The 12562-nt window shown below is 41.7% G+C and overlaps 1 long non-coding RNA gene across 1 annotated transcript in view; it reads right to left on the bottom strand.

Moving 5' to 3' along the window:
* The window catches only part of LOC132995733 (uncharacterized), a 57561-nt gene that overhangs the window by 23545 nt on the left and 21454 nt on the right, over window positions 1-12562 (bottom strand). Inside the window, exon 2 of the long non-coding RNA XR_009677050.1 lies at window positions 403-680. This is a non-coding gene — a long non-coding RNA (uncharacterized LOC132995733). The remainder of the gene's footprint in view (window positions 1-402; window positions 681-12562) is intronic.

Here is a 12562-nt window from a genome sequence, read left to right as displayed (position 1 = left end):
AGGACTTAAAGTGATGAAATTCCACTCGTGTAACTATACGCCCGTCTCTCTGAACTCCTGATGCACAAATATACCGAGCAAGCCTTTATTTACACGAGCTGAGCAGGCTGCACGCTAATGCGATCCGGCTTATGTGTTTACATTTACAAATTATCCGTACAGTGGAAAATTGAATGAACAGCTGCGAGCAGAAAACATCAAACCATCGGAAAACAATGCTTAACCAAAGTTGAGTGAACAAAGAGTGGAGGACAGAAAAGGAGAGGTGGAGGCTGACACAGGGAAGAGGTCTTAAATTGACTGAGTGAAGGGAGAGGAGGGAGGGAAGGAAGGAAGGAGGGAGAGAGAGAGAGAGAGAGTGTGTGGTGGTAAATAATTGAGGTTGAGAGAGCTCAGACTGACCTACTGTGATACTCGGCTCGCTTCCCTCTGACCACCGGGGTCCAAGAAATCAGTGAAATGTTCCCTTTAACTCGGACATGCTCTGCTTCCCCAGATGATCGGCTCGATGGCCACTGATCGCCCACCTTGCTCGGCTGTTAAGGCCATTACCAATGTTGTCTTCATCGATCACCGGAGCAGAGTGTGAGTGTGTGTGTCCTGGTCCCCGTGTTGTCCTGTGTCGAAGGTCCGCCTGTCCCTCACCTTCTGTTTTCCTACCAACCATCTCCGGAGGGAAGCTATAGGACACAGAGAGGACAAGAGCGGTGATTAAGGGATTTATTTGGAAACTGTGGGCAATGTGTCAACCCAATCTGCACAGAGGAAAACAGAGGAAGAAGAATGGTTGTGTTCATGTTCAAACTGTGGGATTGTAAAGCACACCAGAAGGAGCCAATCACATAAAGGAAACCTTTCAGTATACATCACTTAAATAAAATAATATATATGTTGATAATTTCTTAATCTTTTGCAGGAAACTATAGGCTACTGTTACAGCAGCTGCAGTAACAGTCAAGCACTGGACAAAGAACATTTAGGCATCTAAGCAGTAGACATGAAAATGACTCAAATCTGTATTTAAAGTCTTTATTTGTGATTTTTCACACTTAAATATAATATAAATCAAGTATATCCTCTGAAAATAACTCTGTGAGTCATGACTGTCTACAATGGGTGTAACACCTGAGTCCAACTGTCTGTGATGTTTTCAGAGTTTTCAGAGTCCTATCTTCAGTTTGTTTACATCGCCCGGACGGCCGGCTGACTCCTCCCCTCGAGTATAAAAGTTGTTTAATTGAGGGACTAGAGAAAAGAAGAATAACATACTGTACTCGCTGCTTAACTGCGTTTCTAGATCACGCTCATTTCAGGTAAATTTACATGCAGTGTGAAGATACGAGCATAATAAAGATCGCTAGCATTAGCATGCTAACACAACAATGCACCTTGAGTTGTTTTGGTTTCATGCTGGTGTTCAAGGGCGACATCTGCTGGATCAAAAAAAAAAATCGCATATAAAGCCTTTAAGACAGACAAAAATGTGCAAATGATAAATAAAAGATATATTAGAAGAAGCTTGATTACTGTAGCTCATTCAGTATGCAAGAGTAGTCGAGTGAAGATGATTGTGGTAAAGTTTTAAAATCGGTTTTAAAATCTAAGAACCCCAATGTGATATGTTTCTATTATATGGAGAGCTGCCATGCACGACACAGCCACAGGTGTTGTTTAACTTCTCTGTAATGAGCTCTCCCAGGTCCCTTTTTTTTTAATTTATGCAGTTTTTGTAACATTGCAGCTTTCATTACAGGAATAAATACTGGAGTTGCTGATAACTTTATTGGCATTGGTCCTGCCTAAAATGGTATCAGCCAAAAACATCTACTGTTTTAGCGGTGTGACAATAACACACAATACAGTGTAGTGTTGGCAGAGAGTTAGTCAAAGCCAACAATATTATGTATCATTTCTTAGTCATAGTAATGGCAGGGGAAATCACTATCAGCTAACCTTTAAGTCTTGGGGTGTTTTAAAATCTAAAGTTAGTGTACCGGCGCTTCTTGGATGATGTTGATTATTCTCGGTTGTCTTGCCGTTAACTATAACACTAAACTTAATTAAATATATATCTTCGGGTGTGGGTGAGTAAAAGCACGGGGACAACTTCTGCTGTGCGTCTCATACTACTTAATGTCCGTCCGTAACAGAGCATGACATATCCAGACTGAACAACAACAACAGCGACACCTTACTTGTCTTAAAGCAATATCACTCCTCCAACCGTAACCATGGGTAACCTTAAAGGCAAAGCGCATCATATCAAACAGATACTCTCGTTTAATGGTAAATATAAATGACATTAGCATTAAATCAAATAATGTACATTATCTCAACCTGAGAAAAATAAAGATCTATAAAATAAAACGTCACAAAAATAAATCTCATCTCCAGCTTACATTAGTTTGCTGTTGCTGCATAATTACCTCAACTTTTGGTTTCTTTCACACAGGGACATTTACCACCAAATGTATGATGTGCACAGCGGGAAAAAAAATGGTTTTCACTTTTTAATTTATCTTTAATCATGTTTTTTTCAAAATGGATGATTGAAAATGGAAACTGGGAGGCTTTGTGTTTCTTTCATTATGAGTTTTCTGTTTCAGATCATATGAATAAATCAAGAAGCAAGGGTAAATATATTACTGAATTTGCTACATAAAGAGATAAAGAAACAAGCAGTAAAACCCGGTCTTCACTGAACCGTGTGAACCACAAATGAATTCCACTTGTTCTACTTGGATGTTTTTTTTGCTCTACAGCTCAGAGGCATCTAAGATAAACCACTGTACTCCAACCATTTATTTACAACTGACTGCTGAAACAAAACATCCATAGACGTCTCAGATGTGATATGATAAGAAGGGAAAGCCCGCCTTCGCCCACTCTCGTGCCTTTGACGCAGCACACAGTGAAGCATGGCATTGTGGTTAATTTTCCATGAGGAGCGAGGGATCTATCCTATCAGTTACTGGAAAAACTGCTGTGAGGGAGTTACTTTGCCTTCACTGGTGGATTTGAAAACTGTGTTCAAACTTTTTTACCAGTGGACAGACGGATGTGTCTGAGAGAAAAAAAAAAAAAGAAAAAAGTTGAGTCTTTGGAGAAGAGAGGACTTTTGTGCTGTGATTGATTTTAAGGTAGGAAGAAGGTTAGTGGACCCAGCGCTTTGAAAAGTCCCTGCTGACATCCTGAACCCGTTTATTTTTACTTTAGAGGTGATGCTTGGTTAGAAAAGATTATTTTTTTTCTTTTAAAACAAATCTTCTTTTAAAGGATGCAGTGAGGCTGATACAGCGGAGGAACCCCGACAGGGCGAACAGGACTTGGAGGCAAAGCGGGGGGGGGGGGGGGGGACTCGTCTCACCCTAAAGACCAAACTACACTGAAAAAAATCACGCTAACTACACAACTATTTACTTAAAGAGGTCATATTATGCCCTGTTTGGGGTTCATATATTTAATCTAAAGTATGTTCACAATAGCTAAAGTTTTAAAAAAAGTGTCTGTTTTCATGAACTGCCGCTCCATGCACCGGCTCGCTTCTGACTCTCTCTCTAAGGCTCTGAAGTGCCCACGTTCAGAGTCCCCACGTGTGCCAAGTCTGATCTGATTGGTCGGCCTGTCGGCTCTGCCGTAATTGGTCAGTCGCTCAGCACGGTTCTCGGAAATGTCACGCCCCTTTCACCATATTGGGAATGCAGCCACTTTATCGTGGGCATATCGTGGGCGTGCTACAGAAGTTAACGGGCGTGCAACATTTGCTGCTGGGCTTGCCACAACGAGCCAATGGGCTTAGATCAGTGATATCACACTGACAAGACGTCACACTGGCCAAAAATTTTCGAGGGGGCTTACATGCAGCTAATGCTACAGCTAACAGGAGGACGTAGGAGAAGCCGCGTTTCTGCTGACTTTGAATTTTTGCACATAGATGTGCCTAAACATGCACAGGACACTTGTGAAAACACACTAAAGAGCATATAAAACCAGAAAAGAAAGAAAGAAATAATTTGAAACAAAATATTGATTTGAAAATCATTACGTCAATAAAAAAAAGACAACACATCTTCCTTCATTTGGAATTGTCGGTAAGACTTGAGGTAAGAGCCGAATCAGTAGCAAGGTTTTCTCTGTGAAATAAACTAATAAAGCTATTATAACGTTCAACTGGGCATTTACTAAACATTTCTACTTAAGGTGAAGTAAGACAGGTTTGCATGAATCAGTGCATAAGATCAAGTATTTCTGTCTTGTCACTATCAGAGTGTGTTGACTCCCCGTCTCTGAAGAAACCCACGCCCTGGACCGACTTCATATTTTATGATCTTCTCTCTGTGGTTTGATGTGATGAAAGTTAACCCTTCAGAGTCTGTGATTAGAGCTGACGGCTCTTTCTTCATATTATTTAGCACAGGCGCGTAATAATTAAGAATACGATCTTTAAACTGATGGAATTATATGACAAACAGATCTCACTATGGACTTTCTGCCACAGCCTCATTAAGTATTAAACAGAGCGGCTCATTGTAAACATTTAACAAACAATATTTGCTGATGAAACAACCTCATCATCTCTTCATAAAGATGTGGTGCAGGTAAACACGGAGCTGATACAGTGGCTTCGTGCAAATACTTCTACAATCCTCCCCTTGCCAAAACCAATTTGCACACCTCATTACGTCGCTCCTGTGAAAATATGTTTGCAAACATCCAAAGACGATAACCTGGAATGATTTATGAGGCCGAAACAATGAGAATTAATTCATCGCTTACTAATGTTTGAAGTTAATGTATCGGAGTAAAGAGCTAAAGAGACATGAATAATGAACAAAGAGAGGGAAGTGTGTTTAACATGCAGGGAGTAAATACAACCAAAAGAAACTAAATGTAGCGCTGACATTTGCCACAGTGACAGAGAGAGAAAAAAAAAATGTAATACGGGCAAAGGAAGGGACGTGAATAGGAACTAATGGCAGGGATGGCGAGGTTTAATCCAGCAACCAGCAGCTACCTGTGTGTCCCATCTGGACTCATTATATAACAAACAAGAGTCAAGTCAGCAGAGCGTTCCTCTCCGTCGGTCTGAGGCGAGGTCAGAAGACCGAACCACAGAGCGAGACACTCTAAGACACACACAGCGGCCAGTAAGTTGCATCCAAGGTGTGAGGTATTATATTTTCTCAGCGGGAAGAGAGCTGGATGGAATGAGTGATGCACGATCGAGTAGGGGTTTGAACACACACACACACACACACACACACACACACACACACACACACACACACGCCTCACTGAGCACCTCTCTTGCTCGAATCTGCCTCGCTGATGACGGTAGAAAGTTCTCACGCTCAAAGATTATAGTAAATGCTGTCATCTTGTTTTAGAAAGTTCGGTGTGACAGGGTAGAGTAAAAATCAGAATTTTTTTGTACCAGTCAGAGTGCCGTCTTCAAAAAGGAAATTGAAAGAGTTTTAAAGGCAGAGAAAAATTATATCGGGATAATTAAAATTATCGTTTTATCGCCCTGCAGGCCGGCTGTTCACGTTCAGAGAGTAAAAAGTAAAAAGGCAACAGATGGAACACATGGGAGCAGTAAGGCCTGAGGGGAGCGGAAACCCTCGGCAGTGTAGATGGCAGTTTGGTGAAAATGGGGTTTGACAGATTGGGGGAAAGACAGAATGCACGATTAGGAGGAAGTTGGGAGGTGGAAAAGTACAATCATCTGTTGACATCTTTTCTCATCACCTATTTCAAGAAAAAAAGGGCAAAGAGACAGAGCGATAGAAGGGGAAAATAAAATATTAAACAAAAAAGGAGGTCTATTTTTAGAAGCCAGTGGAGGTGGTGGTGGTGGGGGGGGGGGGGGGGGGGGGGGGCTATGCTTCAGTTGTATTATTGATGCTGCCGTGAGAGGAGGGGGCTCTCTGGTTCATGCCTGAGATATAGGCTTGGCAGAAGTGTGCGCGTGCATGTGTGTGTGTGTGCGCGTGCATGTGTGTGTGTGTGTGTGGCTGTAGCTGTTTTCTATGGGGAGTGGTCATTGCACTGACAAGACTAAATGGTGTAAGGGAATGAGAGCGTTCATAGAAGGAAAATGGTAATTGTGCGGTTAAATCTGTGCTGGGAGACCACGGAGCAATGAGAACATGAAGCAGAGAGGTTGAGAAGCAAAAAAAAAAAACTTCTATTATCTCGGCTTCGCTCCCCACAGAAGGATCTTTCGTACAGACATATTTGCCTGCACTTTTTTTTTTTTGACACAATTTTATTATTCCACACGGATGCGAGGCAGAGGAGAGGGAGCCTTCATGTGGAGGCACTGATCCTGCTCGCTTTTTTCTCTACACACACACGCACACACACACACACACACTTATGCAGGCTTGCCGAGTCACAAGGTTCACAGAGAAAAGATGTGGGAGAGGTTGAGAAGCACTGATTTATGCAGCATGATTTCTTTTTTTTCACATGATGATCAGATTCATCTAAAAACATAAGGGAGTGATTCATTGCATTCATGACCTTTACAGGGACTTAAAAGTGGGTTTTTTTTAAACTTTGTTTTCTTGCAAACCATTATTTTTTTTGTCTGTAATGTTGTAACAGTCTGTTTTCTTAATATTCCAGAAAAAAAGTACAGTGATTGTCCCAGTGTTACTGTTATAAAAAACCTCAACTCAGCACTTTTAGAGTCAACAAAGACGCGCACACACACACACACACACACACACACACACACACACACACACACACACACACCATAAAAGAGACATTGAGAGAGGAAGAGGCGTCCTTGATGCAGTGGAGGATCAATACATCTTTACTTCCGAGCCTTCAGATGATCCTCTCCCACATTACATCACAATAACATCCCTGTGCTAACACCGTAATTCAGTTCAAGGCCTCGACAGAGTCGTCCATGTCGTGCCTGCTGGACATCACATAAGCCTTTAATGCCCACAATACAAATAGATATGGATTGATGAAGAGTAATCAAAGCCAGCTGCGTGTCAGCTGCATGTGACCGAGTCCGACCTCAGCGAGGACGTAAAGACGACCCCGTAGCTTTACATCAGTTGTCGTTGAAATGTGTTGTCACAATAAAGTTGCATTACGGATCTTATGCTGCAGCTTATTCCCACGTTTCTGTAAATGTTCTGAATTTTTAATCTGCCGCACTGAATCTCACCATCTCGTGAAAATCAAGTCACAAATAAAGAAAAAGGAAGAAGATTATTCTGAGGCTGTACAGTACGTGACTGCGTGCATGAGGCTGTTCTTTCATAGCGTGCGGGCTTCTTGCAGGCGGCCCCTTTCTGTCTACCACTCTGGAACATATGTGGACTATTTTTGTACTGACTCAACCCGATACCCCTGGGTTATATATGGACGGTTCTGCATGAAAGATAAGACCTGTTTTCTCACTTTTTATAGTGTATTTAAAGGAGTGTTGTTAGTTTTTTTGTGTAAAAAAACGAAACAAAAAAATGATGCGTTCAGGCCCTCTGCATTATCTTGAATGTAAACAGCACTTAAGTGTTTTGTGGGTGTATTTTAAAGGGCACATATTATACTCCTTTAAAACAAGTTTAAATAAGTCTCAGAGGTGGCCAAAGCATGTCGGTGAAGTTTCTTGTTCTAAATCCACTCTGATCTTGTATTTGATCACGCCTTTAAACCCCTCTGTTTCAGACCTGTTCAGAACAGGCTGTTTCTGTGTCTGTAGCTTTAAATGCAAATGAGCTGTGTTTGACCACGCCCCCTCTCTGGAAGGGCTTGGGTGGCTCGTGCTTTCTCGCTACATGTCCTATTGTTTACGGTGAGAAGGCAGACTCAGAGGGCAGAACAAACACCTAGCTGTGGGGGTGTCACCCACCTGGGGGACGGGTCGCCGCCCTTTGTGATGTCATGAAGGGAAAATCTCCAAACGGCCTGTTTGAGCACACATTTTCTGAAAAGTGGAGCAGGCAAAAGACGGAGAGGATGGACTTTTCTTCATTCCCAGCTCCGAGATCCGATGTAAATGGAACGCACCGTTTACCTTCCTCAGGAGTCTCAAAAAAGCTCGTCTTGAGAACAGAGCGAATCTGTTGGTCAAATTTGAAAGAGCTGTCAAAAAATCACACCAAGCCGTTTGACAGAGGGTTGACTTTAGGAGGCCAACAGGCCAAGAACACAATCAATGCCATCCAAGAGTTCAGGTTTTCCAAAGATGTACGTTAAATTTGTGTTTCAGATTCTAGGCGTTGAACTCCATCCAGCATTTAACGTCTTTTACATAGCCTTGGAGAGAGGCTTTAAGCAGAATTTTTAAGAAAAAACACAAACCAGAAGTCTTGAAGACAGACAATTGTTTGAGACTTAACAGCAGGAGTCTTCTCTCTATGATTTACCAAAGCTGATGATCAGTAAAAGAGGCAGGAATCTTCCCTCTACTAGCATAGTGTGGGTGGGGTTGAATCTCAATAAGTCAGTGAGGTAGAACTTTTCCTTTCGTAACCTTTTATACTTTTGTTTCTTTTTCTTTTTCGCCCTCCTCTCCTGCAGAGTGAAGGTGCCAGACGGCGGCCTTGAGCAACTCAGTCACTTTCCCTTTGTGTAGCTCCGATAGAGAACATCCCTTCATTAGGCTGCATCTCTTGACAGCACTTCATGCTTCCACAGCTCCGTTGACAGCCGAGTGTGAGGCTCCCACCTACACACTGCTCATGCCTGGCTAGCTGTTTATCACCATGGACACATGCCCCAAACATATAGAATAAACATTGACATGCATTATGTATTAATGTGTTTACAATAAGAACGGTAAATACTGTAATGCTGCTTTCACAAAACAATGTAAAATCTTTTAAAAATGTACTGACTTAGAGTTTGAAGACATTCATATATGCTTGGTATTCCACATTTACATACCATTCGTACATCCAGCTGAACCTTCCATCTGTTACTTTGTATGCAAAACATAAAACCAATCAAGGATTATCAGAATGCAAAGGGGGAAATATCCATCACATGCATGCTCTATAATGATTCAGAAGGGCTGAATAAACATGGATTAAGTGTGTTCAATGATAACTCACATTCATGTTAAACACGTTCTCCTGTCAGAAAGCAACAAGAGCTGTTGCTACTAAAGTAATAAATATGAGCAACACGGTGTTTGCAGAAAGCTGCAGCCCGCCTTCAGTGGTGCTGATGGAAGCTGAGCTGGGATTGAAATCAATCCACAAGGCCATTCGTGATGTGAAACGGAGAATTTCTGATGCCTAATTCATAATGTAACAAGCCTTTGGGTACCGAAAGACTGTGTGCTGCTTGTTTTCATCCCAAACTGTAAAATACAATAGAAACGGTAAATGAGAAGACAAAGTGAAATCAATGCTGCTGTGACACAGAGTTGCAGGAAATATCTGAAGCTCAAATTCTAAAGATGTCCATAAAGGAGACACTCCTTTGGGCGAAATGATAAAACAGCCTCATGGAAAAATCACATGGGGAATCGTATAACAGCTTCAATCAGAGCGACGAAAGGTGGGTAACAATTTGAATCACACAAAGTGAACTATACTATGACAAGTCCCAAAACAACATATGATGCAGTGTTTCCTCTACCATTATATTAAGGGGGGCGGCCCGCCCCCCCCCCCCCTAATATAATGCTGTAACGCTGTAAACCTAGGGGAAACACTGTGATGGGATTGATCTGCAAAGAGGAGCAGCTGTAGAGTCATTTCACTTGGTCTATGACATCATCAGGAGGATTTTTTTCATAAAAGACAATGCTGCCCCTGAGCCAGTTTTGAGCCAGACATCACACAGCTGTTTTCACATGCTGCCACGGACAAATATTGCTCAAGGGCTGCCGGTAGTCTAGCGGTTCTGTTGCACACCCCGTGATCAGAGGGCGATATAGTCCTCGTTGCAGCCGCCGTGTCGTCGAATCCGACCTCGGCCTTTTGCTGCATGTCATCCCCTGCTCTCTTCCACCAACATTTCCCATCTCTCTTCAGCTGTCCTGTCCAATAAAAGGCCAAAAATAAATATCTTTAAAAAAAAAAAAGGCTGACAGAATTCCCCTTTAATTGAATCAAGTGCTCGTGTTGTTGTCTCTGCTCCCCGCCTTTCCCTTCCTGTTACAAGTTTACAATAAAGAGGCAAAGGTTGAACACAGGCAAAAATACACAAAGTCTCCTAAAAACAAATTGGATGTTTTTATGCCATTGAAAGTCGTGTTTAAAAGAAAACGTCTTATTTATGTGCAGCTATAGAGAAGGTAAAAAGGTTAAAATCACAGTGGGAAAGTTATGTACACAGAGATGCAGCAACCCCCCGGCATAAACAGAGAAGAAGAAGAAGTATTGAAGTCATAAAAACTGATAATCTATAAAATACAAACATGCACAAGAGAGGGTTTTAATCAGTTCTCAACCATAAGCCAGTTTGCTGATTCACACACAAACAGCAGATGATAAAGTTTCTCTTTTAATACGGTACATCTAATAATACAGTGTGTCCAGGCGTGTGACAGCAGATCAGATTAGAAACTATCCATGCACATCAGTACATTTAAGGATCCTGTATCAAGTCACCACAGGCTATTTGCAATGTGGGAAAATAAACACTCCCATTTTAATGCAGTTAAATATTTTCTCATTTAACCTCGGCAGGAGGGAACTCTGTCACATCAGCACGGGAAGCGATTCAGATATCAGATGATGCATCGTATCAATTTCAGACGGTCGCTCGACGCACGCAGAAGAAAACACAGAATTAAATCACAACCTTTAATAAAACATAAGGACAGAAATCACACCGTATGGGAAACTCCCTCTGCAGCACACGAGGGGTGATAACTTTAAAATAAAAAAAAGAGGGGGAGGAGGGGGGGGTGTTACGTCTGAGAATGTTTTGGTTTTAATTAGCCTCTCTGGGGTGTTTTTTTTTTCTACACTGTGCTGGAAACTGCTTGACATTTTCCTCGCTCTAACCAGCTGCAGCATGCTAAAGTTCCAGTGACCCCGCAACAAAAATGGCAGCTGTGTTTTTCTTCTGCTGAGAGAAAGAAGGTGGCTGAGGCCAGCTACACAAAGACACAGTTTAATGAAGCTTTGGTTCATTTAAATGATGAAAGAGCGTCCAGTGTTTATCAGTTCTGCACTGTGGTCACACTGAAAATGGAAAACATCAGCTGTGGTGACCTTTAGCGTCCTCAAGGCCTTTAATGTTGATTTTTTTTCACTCTGTACAAACGTATATATAGCAGATTTGGGGCGCTGGATAGCTTAGCGGTTATGTTGCACACAGCATGTACTGAGGCTGAGACCCTTTTCACACATGTCATTCCCCTCTCTCTCTTTCATCCTTTTTTCTGACTTCACACACTGTCCTAGCAATAAAGCCGTAAATGCCCCCCAAAAAATAAACAATATGCGGCTGATTTTCTGCAGTATTTTTATATTTATGTTGTGAAAAACTGGCTTTTAGGCTGGGGTGTGTATGTGACTTTCAGTGTTCCTGGAGCCGGCCTCAAGCAGAGACTCGACGAACTGCAGGATTTTGCACTTCAGCATTGCCGTCATTTTTGAAGAGCAGAGGTTGCTGCTTGGTCTTGTCCTGCTCCAAAAGTTTGTTTTTTTTTCATACAAAAAATATGATTCCTTATCCCCCATCTCTTTTTCTCCTACTCCATCCACTGTCCTGCTCAAATAAAATGTTAAATGCGTCAGTGTTTAAAGTTTTCTTTAGTCACAGCAGCCATACTAAAACTTTGCCTCATTCAAATAAAGTCTAATATTCACACACAAACGAAACTAAATATCTAAATAAATAACGCCTTGACTTTGCCTAAAGTCACACAAACTATACACTGCTTTTTATTCACTGTCTAGTATTTTATATATCAGCTGTATTTCTTTGCGGGGGAAGCAAAATGTTAGTACTTCTAGCCAGTAATCCCATAATGCATTGTGTCATTTATTAGAAGATTTGTGTTAAGATTAGGTAAACTTCACCGACAGAGAGCAGGATATGAGTCGTGAGACGTCAACGTGCAGTGTATCATCTGACAGAAAAAAGCAGTAAAGTGCAAAGTAATGTGCACAATGTGAATATGAATAATAGATAGTAATAGAGTAAAGGATATGCTGATGCTTCAAATCCTTCTCAAGTTAAAAATGCAACATAACTGGAAACAAAAAACTAACAGCTCTGGATGTTTTTTTTAACGGCCTTCATCACAAACAGCTCGAGGTGGAGGAGAAGTCTGGGAGGATAAAAAAAAAAAAAAAAAAAAAAAAAAAAAAGAGTGGAGGCAGAACGCCAACAAGTGAAATTACAGCTATTGATCTGCAGTGCTGGAGAATGCATTTCCACCGTTTGGATGCATTATTAAGGAGACAGTGTTCAGCACAACAGGTGGACAGCGAGACAGCACAGAGTGTACGAGGGGTGAGAAGAGCTTCAAGCGGCAGTTTGGATCAGATTAGTATCAACAGTGTGGCGGTTTGTTGTGCTGTCACATCTCGCACAATGACTTCAACAACAAAAAAATCATTCCAAT

Source organism: Labrus mixtus, chromosome 20 (assembly GCF_963584025.1).
Source record: "Labrus mixtus chromosome 20, fLabMix1.1, whole genome shotgun sequence".
Classification (NCBI taxonomy): Eukaryota; Metazoa; Chordata; class Actinopteri; order Labriformes; family Labridae; genus Labrus; species Labrus mixtus.
This window is presented reverse-complemented; position numbering and strand designations above follow the sequence as displayed.